This window comes from Cibotium barometz, chromosome 44, assembly GCF_041138505.1.
Source record: "Cibotium barometz isolate CiBa-2024 chromosome 44, ASM4113850v1, whole genome shotgun sequence".
In the NCBI taxonomy this organism is placed as follows: domain Eukaryota; kingdom Viridiplantae; phylum Streptophyta; class Polypodiopsida; order Cyatheales; family Cibotiaceae; genus Cibotium; species Cibotium barometz.
Genome location: NC_141089.1, coordinates 2,352,451 through 2,361,766, shown reverse-complemented (window position 1 = coordinate 2,361,766; position 9,316 = coordinate 2,352,451). Strand labels below are relative to the sequence as shown.

Genomic DNA, 9,316 nt, shown 5'->3' with positions numbered 1-9,316 from the left:
CTTTGTTGGCCACGTTAATATTATTATTATTTTTAAAAGCCTAAAAGATGACCACCATTACATTCCTTTTCACACCATGCTTTCATGCCATCTCCTTCGCGAGGACCATGCATACACTCATCCAAACTTGACATTTCACACCATCTACAAGGCAACATTGGCCCCATGCTCTCACATCTTCAAACACAACCCACGAGTGCCCACTTTATACTTGGGACACACACACATTCAAAGCAACTGAGGAGCTTATACCACACTTCGAACAGACCACACTGCGGACAAAGCCTGCACAAGCTCAAAACAAAACCATCCACCCTGTACATCTGCCAAGGCATTCCAAAGTCAAGTCTTCACACATGCCATGCATCCATATGTACACAAGCCCAAAACACCTTTCAGAAAAATGCTTGACATACTTTGCCACCCCCCCATCTGCTAGAGCATGCTCAGTAGCAAAAAGCATAAGTCCAATAGCTATCCACTAGGATCAAAAGGAAACAAGTGTAACTGACCATCCCATTTCCCAATATCTGTGAAAAACAATGGCTGCATCACTACATACCAAACATCAACCATAGGCATCAGAAAATCATTTCCATCCACTTCACCCACAACAAACCTCCTCGTCTTCAAAACTTGTGTCATTGTGACATTTAGCATCCCATTCATCAATACCAATGAAGGACCGGTTCCAACATTTTGACCTTTATCCACACAAAAATCCAGATCCTTTCCCCGGGGCCTCCACCTTATAGACCTGTAGGTGTAGCACGTGCGTTCAAAAGGATGGGTTTTAATATAGATCTCACTTACAGTTTTAAAAAGGAAGGAGGGGTATTACAATTGTGCCTCGAAAAAATAAAATAAGGAGTGTTTTTATTCACAAAACTTCAGAAGTAGGGTACTATTCTAGTGGTATGACATAATTTTGTTGGGGTCTAGGTAGAGGGTTCGAATCTAGTAGTGTTTTTTGGCCCCACACTTTAAAGTTCTTTTTTTGCTCCACACTCTATTTAACATTTTTTAAATTTGAAGTGAAGTGTTTTAAATTAGTTGCTGTAAAAGAGAGAAGCAATAAAGAAACATCTCAAGTAATGATGCTCTCTCTTTACTACTCCCTCCTTCCTTTTGGATGCCGCTTCCCCCTTTCTCTATCTTTGTGCAGCTTAATAAAGCTGGCTAACTAAGCTTAATAAAGCTCCTTAGTTGAGGTTTTTACATTATTGGCCAAGGTTAATAATATAATGGCAGCGGGGCCTGTGGTTATTGGTGTTGATTAAGTGGAAGATTTTCTAAGGTACGCTGATGTGTTGCGCAAAGCTTTGATCGCCTGTTGTCCCCATCGGCAGCAGAATTTGGCTCCTGTCACCATTAGTCTAGCTCCCCATCTGCTGCCCATCACGGCCGGAAAAGGCTCCTGGCTCCTGGCTCCCACTAGACTCAGTTTTAGCTTCAAAATCAGGTGTACAGGAGGTATTGCTAGTTGCAGGCCTGCTTTTTGATGTGGGTTCGATCCTTGGCATGTTGCTTATGGGTCGCCCGGGTGTTGTTGGGTTGCGGAATCGGCTTTTGCTAATCATGTAAGCTTTAACCCAAGCATTCAGCTTTTCAAGCTTAAGGATTATTAAGATAATTAACTGCATGGGTGTTAGCAATGGTGGGTTAACATCTTTGATCTTATCACATAAAGTAGGTGTAATTAAAGTGTATTAACGTTTTCTTTTAAAACTAATTTTTATATGCAGTGAAAAGTTTCTTCCTAAATAGCTAGTTCTCTTGTTGTGCAGGGCAAATATTCTCTAATTATTGCTTCTTATTTGCAATATTTACGGCTACAAGCAAAGAAGAAGTTTATTATCTACAAATTTTACAACTCAAAGAGAAGGTGAGTGTGCTTTAGAGTTCATGATTTTTTCTTTCATATAAACTAATAGAGAAGGATTATATAAATTTATAGAGAAGGATTTCTATAGTGTTTTAGAATACTAATGTTTTTGCTTTTTTGAGAGAGTAAGTATATTTTGCCAATTTCAAACCTTGGACTATATGTCATTTTAACCCAGATTTAAATGCACCCCCTACACCGCCTCCACCTCCTCCCACTTTGAGCTCCTTCGCTCCCGGCCCTTCCCTTCCGCGGTTCCCGGCTTCGTCTGTGTTAATTGGAGCCTTCGTTCTAGCTCTTGGGCTGCTAGTTTTGTGAATACCCAAGACTTAATATTTTTTAACGATATTCTTTTTTCATCGCATGGGGCCTTAGAATAATAACCATCATTTGGTCTCTCCGAGCATTTGATCAAAGAAGATTTAAATGGTCGGTGCTTAGTGGTGGTAACATTTTGACATCTCAAAAGAACTCTTTACTTGTGATTAGTGATTTTTTTAAAGAGTAATTTTAATTTGGTTCCACGCTTATTTTTGCAAGCTCTCTCAAGCTTTATGGTTGAAATCAAAGAAAATGAGTGTGGTCCTATTGCAAGAGAGAAGAAATTTCTTTTAATTTTTCTTTCATATTTTTTCAATAAATAGAGACCTTGTAGATATTTTATGCCCATTAAACTATTTATTGGCATCCCTCATAATGTTTGATATTTTCTCTTTTATGGTTCTTTTGAATGTAGGATCGATCATTCATGGCATCCAAGGCTCGCATTAAGGTGTTTGACCATGGGGATAGTGAAAAGAAGTTGTTGGGTTATGTTAGAGTGATGGGAGATTATACCTATAGTGCCATACGCAAAGAGATTGTGCAAGATGGCATTGTAAGTGAATCTTTTGAGTTTGTTATTGAAGATGAAGATGATGATGGAGTGTGCACATTGAATGCCACACAAGAAGAGCGTTGGCAAGTGGAGAGCAACAAAAGTGTTGGCATAAAGAGGTGTTTAAGCATGGCTGATGGTGGCGGGCCCGCAAAGCGCATTTGTAGAAGCTTAAATGTTGCCTTAGAAACTAGTGACATGAATGCAAGGGAAGAGGGTGAGAATGTTCATGGTAGCAAGGTCAACATGCTCAAGAGTTCTTTACTACCAAAAGAAACTCTTGACCTTTGGGAGGTCCAATGTGACAAGACTCGTAAGAATTTGAGGAACAGAAATCCACCTAGAGATGACAATTTTCAGCTTACAACTGAAGATGTCAATGACAAGCCTTTGATTCGAATTTGGTGTGATGAATGTAAAAGCTTTTATGGATCGGGAATGATTGGAGGCAAGCAGACCGCATACTCATGCTTATCAAACTTCTTAAGATTTCACATTCTTCAAGGACAATCCCATACAAAACGGTACCTTTCCAATCGAGGGCTAAATATCGATGCAATAGACACTCAAGGAAGTAGTACAAAGGACAAAGAAGATGATTGTGATGATGCGGTGGCAATTTTGGCGGCTATCGAGGAGATGAATAATTTCAATAACACTCATGAAGGTAAGCATCAACTTATTTCTTAAACCAAACTATTATCTTCTTTATGTAACACCTTTGTTAAGCTCATGCAAGACACTAATTTCAGCCCCTTGTATTGGTTTTTTTAAAAGGATTTTTGCTTGTTCTTTTTAGTGTTAATTTTCAGTTGATTTTTCTTTTCTTTTCTTCTCTCAAGATCTTGTTTCTTCATGTAGGGACTGATTTTCAGTTGGTTGAAGCCACCTTGCATGATTACAAAGATAGAAGCACTGTCAGAGTGGTGTGTAAGTATGATGGGAAGTGGCTGCACTTATGTCCTCGTGGTTCAGATTTGCCAACAATTCTAATGGAACATATTAATGGAAAGTCTCACACCATTGCATGGAGCAAGACCACACCACATCAGTCTTCTTCACTCTTGACTGGATCTTGTGGGCGACCTAAAAAGCATTTTGACAAAGATCCACGCAAACAAACCTTGGGTGCTTTTCTCACATCAACAAAAGAGCGTTCAAAAGCGCCTTCTATCCCCACAGGTACATCATGCTTGCCTTCATCCAATCTTACTATCTTGTGTTGAGGATTATGGCTGCATACAATTCATGTTAGTGGTTGTGAGGTTGATATAAAACCTCTCCTACAAGATCTAAAGATGGGACGAGAGTGGTTTTGTGATCCATATACAAAAGCATCTTTGCATGATGGAGATATGGAGTACATGGTAGATGGAGTACATGGTAGATGGATGCTTTAGGCATATACATTGCCTTCGTATCTCAAGCATTGGAATGCCTTTTCAAAGTTTTACATGCAAGCATTGCAAGACAATTCCATCATGTGGTGATTTTCGCATGAGAGTGTATCGGGAGAATATTTCCATTGAGAAGAGAGGAGAAAGCCAAACGGGCAAAGGAATGCGGCTAGAATACCTTGGAATTGAAGAGCTGAAAAGTGTCTCAGTTGGGACCAAGAAGAAATTACGAGAAGCAGGTAGAAATTTATGGTGGCTGAAGGCAAAGATTGTGGTGCTTTCCGTGAGAATCAGATCCTTGAAAGAGGCCAACTATGAAAGCATTAATAGAAAGGATGTGAGGCAATTTTGCAATAACATCATTGAGGCTTGCAGGCAAGGTAAATTTGGAGGCAAATCAGCTTTATGGGACTTTCTTCAAGACATTGCAAAGAATGCATTAAGATCCAAAAAGGGTCAAAGATTCACAGAATCAACAAAGACCATTTTTGAAGTCGTGAAGCTATGGGGTGGGCCACGCTTACATGAGTTTTTGAGTGCAAACCTTGGAGGGCCATCCATGTCAACCACTAGGAGACACCGAAGAAAATCAACTTACTTTCAGTCAGGGGAGCATGAATATATCTTTGATGCAATCGGGAAGATATATGTTGAAGCAAAGAGAAAACATGGAATAACATCACGAGTGCCAATTATCATTGTTGAAGATGAGACAACTATCAAGCGGCGCATTAGGTAAGCTTTTTTCAATATCTCTTCCTTTCTTTGATTGTAAATATAAAGTTCTTTGTGCATGAAGCGGGCTGAAATAAAAATATGAAAGCAAATCTTTCTCTTTATGTAGATGGAATGCAAAAGATGATGCTTTGATTGGGTTTTGTGGAAGAGAAGGAGAGGATCATCAATGCTCTTCAAATGATGCCATCATCGTTGGAGATGGAGCACAAGGATATGAGACAATAGTAGATGCCTTCCAAAACCACGTGGTGGGACACTATGCAAGGCTCCTCATTGTCAACCCTCTTCATGAGAGTCTTCCAAGATTGGCTCTAGTTGTGCATTGCACATGCAACCGCTTTGATAGTGATTTCATTAGAACCCAATGGATGCTTGTGGAGTAGATGTGGAATGCAAAGTTCAAAGACGTGATAGGTCCAATAATTGGGCATGCATCAGATGGTGACAGTAGACGTCGAAAGCTCATGGTTGAAGACTACCTAGGAAAGAGAGAGAGGCAATTTTTCATTGATTGTCCTGGATGGAAGTTGAAAGGAAGATTTGTGAGAGGAGATGTGTATGGTTTACATGATCAAGATTTTGTCCATTGTGGAAAGAAGCTTGTGAGTCCTCTTGACAGTCCTACCCGACAGCTTGCAGTTGGGCGTGTGTGGATTACACTCAATCACGTTGCTATGGTCTACAACACTTTCTCTGTTGATCAGCACAGGTTGCGAGATGGGGACATACAACAAAATGATCGTCAAAACTGGGGGGAAGCCCAAAGGATTGTCTCTAGACAAGTGCAAAAATGTATGAGGGAAATGCGAAAGAAAGAGAGGAGCATGCAAGGGACCGAGGCATATTTGCAGGTTGTTGCTGACTACATAGACATATTCTTATCACCATATTTAGACTTGGGACAGCGTGTGGTGCTTGCAGCTAAAGTGGTCTTCTTCTTCAAGCTGTGGAGATTATGGCTACATCACCATCCTACATACAAACTAAAGGAAAACTTCATTAGCAAAGAGGCATACATAGACATTCAACTTTCTTGCCATTTTGTTGTTCTACTTATAAAGATGTTTCGGGAGTTCTATCCAAATTTCAAATGTCCTCTACATCTCATAGGATCTGATGCAGCGGAGATCTATTTCAGCAAGATTGGCGATATGGTTGGGCAGGAAAGAGCGTTTGATTTTGGAGATCTTTTGCATTGTGTTGGTAGTTTGAATCAGGTTGCCATGCATGAGTATAGCTCAAATGGGGTGACTTTTTCAAGGGCCCATAAGAAACAAGAACACATTTGGAAGGACTTGAACAAGCATGAAGGTGTTTTGGAAGCAGATCTTGGGAACTACGAAAGTGTTTCCTCTGATACAAAGATGATAGATGCATTAAAAGAGGGATTGAAGCAGGCACAAACTTTATGTGAGACATTGGGCCTCAAACCTTGCACAAGTGAGGGTCTTAAATGGTGGAAAGAGCCTTGGTTAGATACAGAATCAATGTGGTCAAAGCTAGATACTGAAATGGGCGGGGCAGATGAGCATGATGACTTTGCGGAGCCATGTGGTGATGATAGCCCCATTGGCGACGAGAGCAATGAAGATGACGAGGTCATATCTTTGAGTGAGATTCGACATGAGATCGATGGGCTTCTTGATGAGGCAAGCAATGAAGCTGAGAAGAAGAGTATCTCACCGGTGGTGGAGGTTGATGGCAAATTCATCTTCAAATCTACTTTGGTAAGCCAACTCAATGGAAACTCTACATTGTCAAAGGATAGGTTGACTAGGGTGAAGCAAGGAGTGTATTTCAGCCACAAGGAAAAAGAAGCGTCATCTAGTAATGGCAATTTTTTTGGAATAGGGTCTGATTGTGCAATTTATTTCCATGATGTGACACATGGAGAGGGACAAAAAAGGTCAAAGAGAATTGGAAAAGCTACAAATCTGAAGAAGATGGACACACTTCATAGCACTTGGTACCTTGGAAGAGTTCAAAAGATGAGAAAGAAGGTAGGTGGCAGGTATGTGGATTATAAGCGAGGTTTTGACTTGACGGACCGGCCTCAAGGGGTAGAGATTCAGCTTGGTTGGTATCAAAAGGTGAAAGGGCGTCGAACATTTACTTATGACTTGACGGACTTGAACATGGTCGATATAGAGTCAGTTATTGCATTGGCACATTTAACATACAATACAGCAACTGATAAATATGAACTACATCAAAATGACTACAAGCTTTTTAATGATTTTGTAAATACTTCAGGTTAGTTTTTCATGTGATTCACGTAAGTGTTGAAGCATTTAATTGTATTTTTAAGTCATGTTATATCAGATTTTTGCATCATTTTCCTCATTTTCATTTTGATTGTAGGCAACAGGTCATCAAACACATAGGGAGGCAAGAAGCTGATTTGACATGGGCTGAATTTGGGTGCGGGCTGAAAGACTTAGCGACTCTGACTTATGTAGACTCATGCTTTTTGTAGCCGTGGTATCCATGACTATGTATGACGACATGTCTAAGCGTATATTCAAGGACAGTTTTTGTGAGAGAAAGTAAGTCTTAGTTATTGCTTTAATTCAAAAGAATTGAGGAACATCTTTAGCTCACGTATACAAAATTTCTCTTTTGATTGCTATCAGATTGTTTTGCAGATCCATTCCTAAGGCAATCCATTTTGGCAGCAGGCAATGGGACCTACAATAACGGCTAAAGAAAGAATCACAAACACTTATACATATTGTAGATTTTTGTTAAATGTCATGTATATCCCTTCTATAATGTGGGTAGCTTGAGTATAATATACATTTGAGTATAATGTGGGTAGCTTGAGTATAATATACATTTGAGCAGCTCTAGTCAACGACATTATATGAAGTTCAATGATATGCGTGTATGATGAGTAGGTGTTTAATCCAAGAATAGGTTACTAAAAAGCATGTGCATGTCTTTTATTGATTCCTTGTTAGACCAGTTCTTATGTGCATGCATATGTTTTTATTTGTGTTGCAGCTGTTGCCAAATTTTATTTTGACAGGCATGAGAGTTGTTGGTGTTGTGTGCTTCACAATTTGGATGTCAACCATACGTAAAATGTGTCATCTTGATTGTATGTCTGCTATGAAATTCCACACTAGCTTTGTTGTTGAGAGACAAGCTCTTTCGACGATGTTTACGCTCTCGTTCATTTTATTGTAGTCAATGGATTGATGCTCTTAGACAAGCTCTTTTCAGAGCATTGATGCAAACCTAAGACATCTTTTCAAACACATTTTCCTGAATGCACTCATAGGAGGATATGCAAAGCAAGGGCTGGTTGCGGAAGCTCTGGGTTGTTTCCAATGGATGTAATGTGAGGGCATCTCTCCAAATGAAACCAATTTTTTTTTGTGTTCCCAATGCATGTAGTCACTCCAGTTCAGTTTATTTGGATGTGATGAGAAATTGAGCTTTGTGGTTTTCTCATAGTTTTTTTGGGAGAAGCTGACAGGGCAAGAAATTTCATGATGAGATTGCGGGTCAAGGGCTGCTGGAAAATGATGTGTGCTTGGAACTACTGTGGGCAACATGCATGGAAAATTTGGTGTACTAGAGATCTGCTGGTCTAGCCAAGTGTGGTGTAGTCATCGCTGATTTACTGGGCTACAAAGTCATAGTTGGGGTCAGCTACCATGATGGATGAAAGACATTGTTATTGATGAAGGTTTGGGTGGAATTGGTGGGTTGTGGGTTCAGGTGGCATTGGGGTTGGGCTGCTTGGTGTCGGTGTGGTGTACACATGCTACATCCATTCATGCATGCAGTATGCACACATACATCCACTCATTCATGAATGCATTATACTTACATATATGCAGACATATATACATGTGTACTTACATATAGACATAGAGTGCACCACTTTGGGCACCCTCACGGCATTCACACAGAGGTATTGCTTCATCCCCCACAGGGTTTTACTTCAGTTTTTTAGTCTGCAGGTCTGAGAAAAGGGGCAGCCACCATTGAAGCTTCATTGCTTCATATCTCCACTTGGGCCTCTTAAGGGGCACTAAGGCTTGACTTGTGGCTTCATTGGCTCCCTATTGAGCCCCCCTTCACCCTCCCTTGTGCCACGTGGGCTGCAGGCCATCAAGGAGCAGCAGCGCAGATTGCGCCAGCCTTACAGGCTGTGACAAATTTGTTTTACAGCCCACCCTCCTTCCTAGCATTCAGAAGCAACCTTCATGGCTCCATTTGGCTTGGTTAAACACTTGCCAACAACACCGGGACTTGGCATTGAACATTGAAGCTTTTTGCTTCAGGTTTGGGACTGTGTAAACAGTCTACAAACAAGCCAAAAATAGGGCAGCACTTATCTCTTGAAGTCTATGCTTACCGGGATTGATCACTTGATGCATATTGATGCCCGTATGATGTCTACATGTA

General features: G+C 40.4%; 1 pseudogene; it reads left to right on the top strand.

Annotated features, from left to right (window-relative positions):
- Positions 1-5,326: 5,326 nt before the first annotated feature.
- LOC147612860 (uncharacterized) lies at positions 5,327-7,594 on the top strand (annotated as a pseudogene).
- The last annotated feature ends 1,722 nt before the right edge of the window (positions 7,595-9,316 follow it).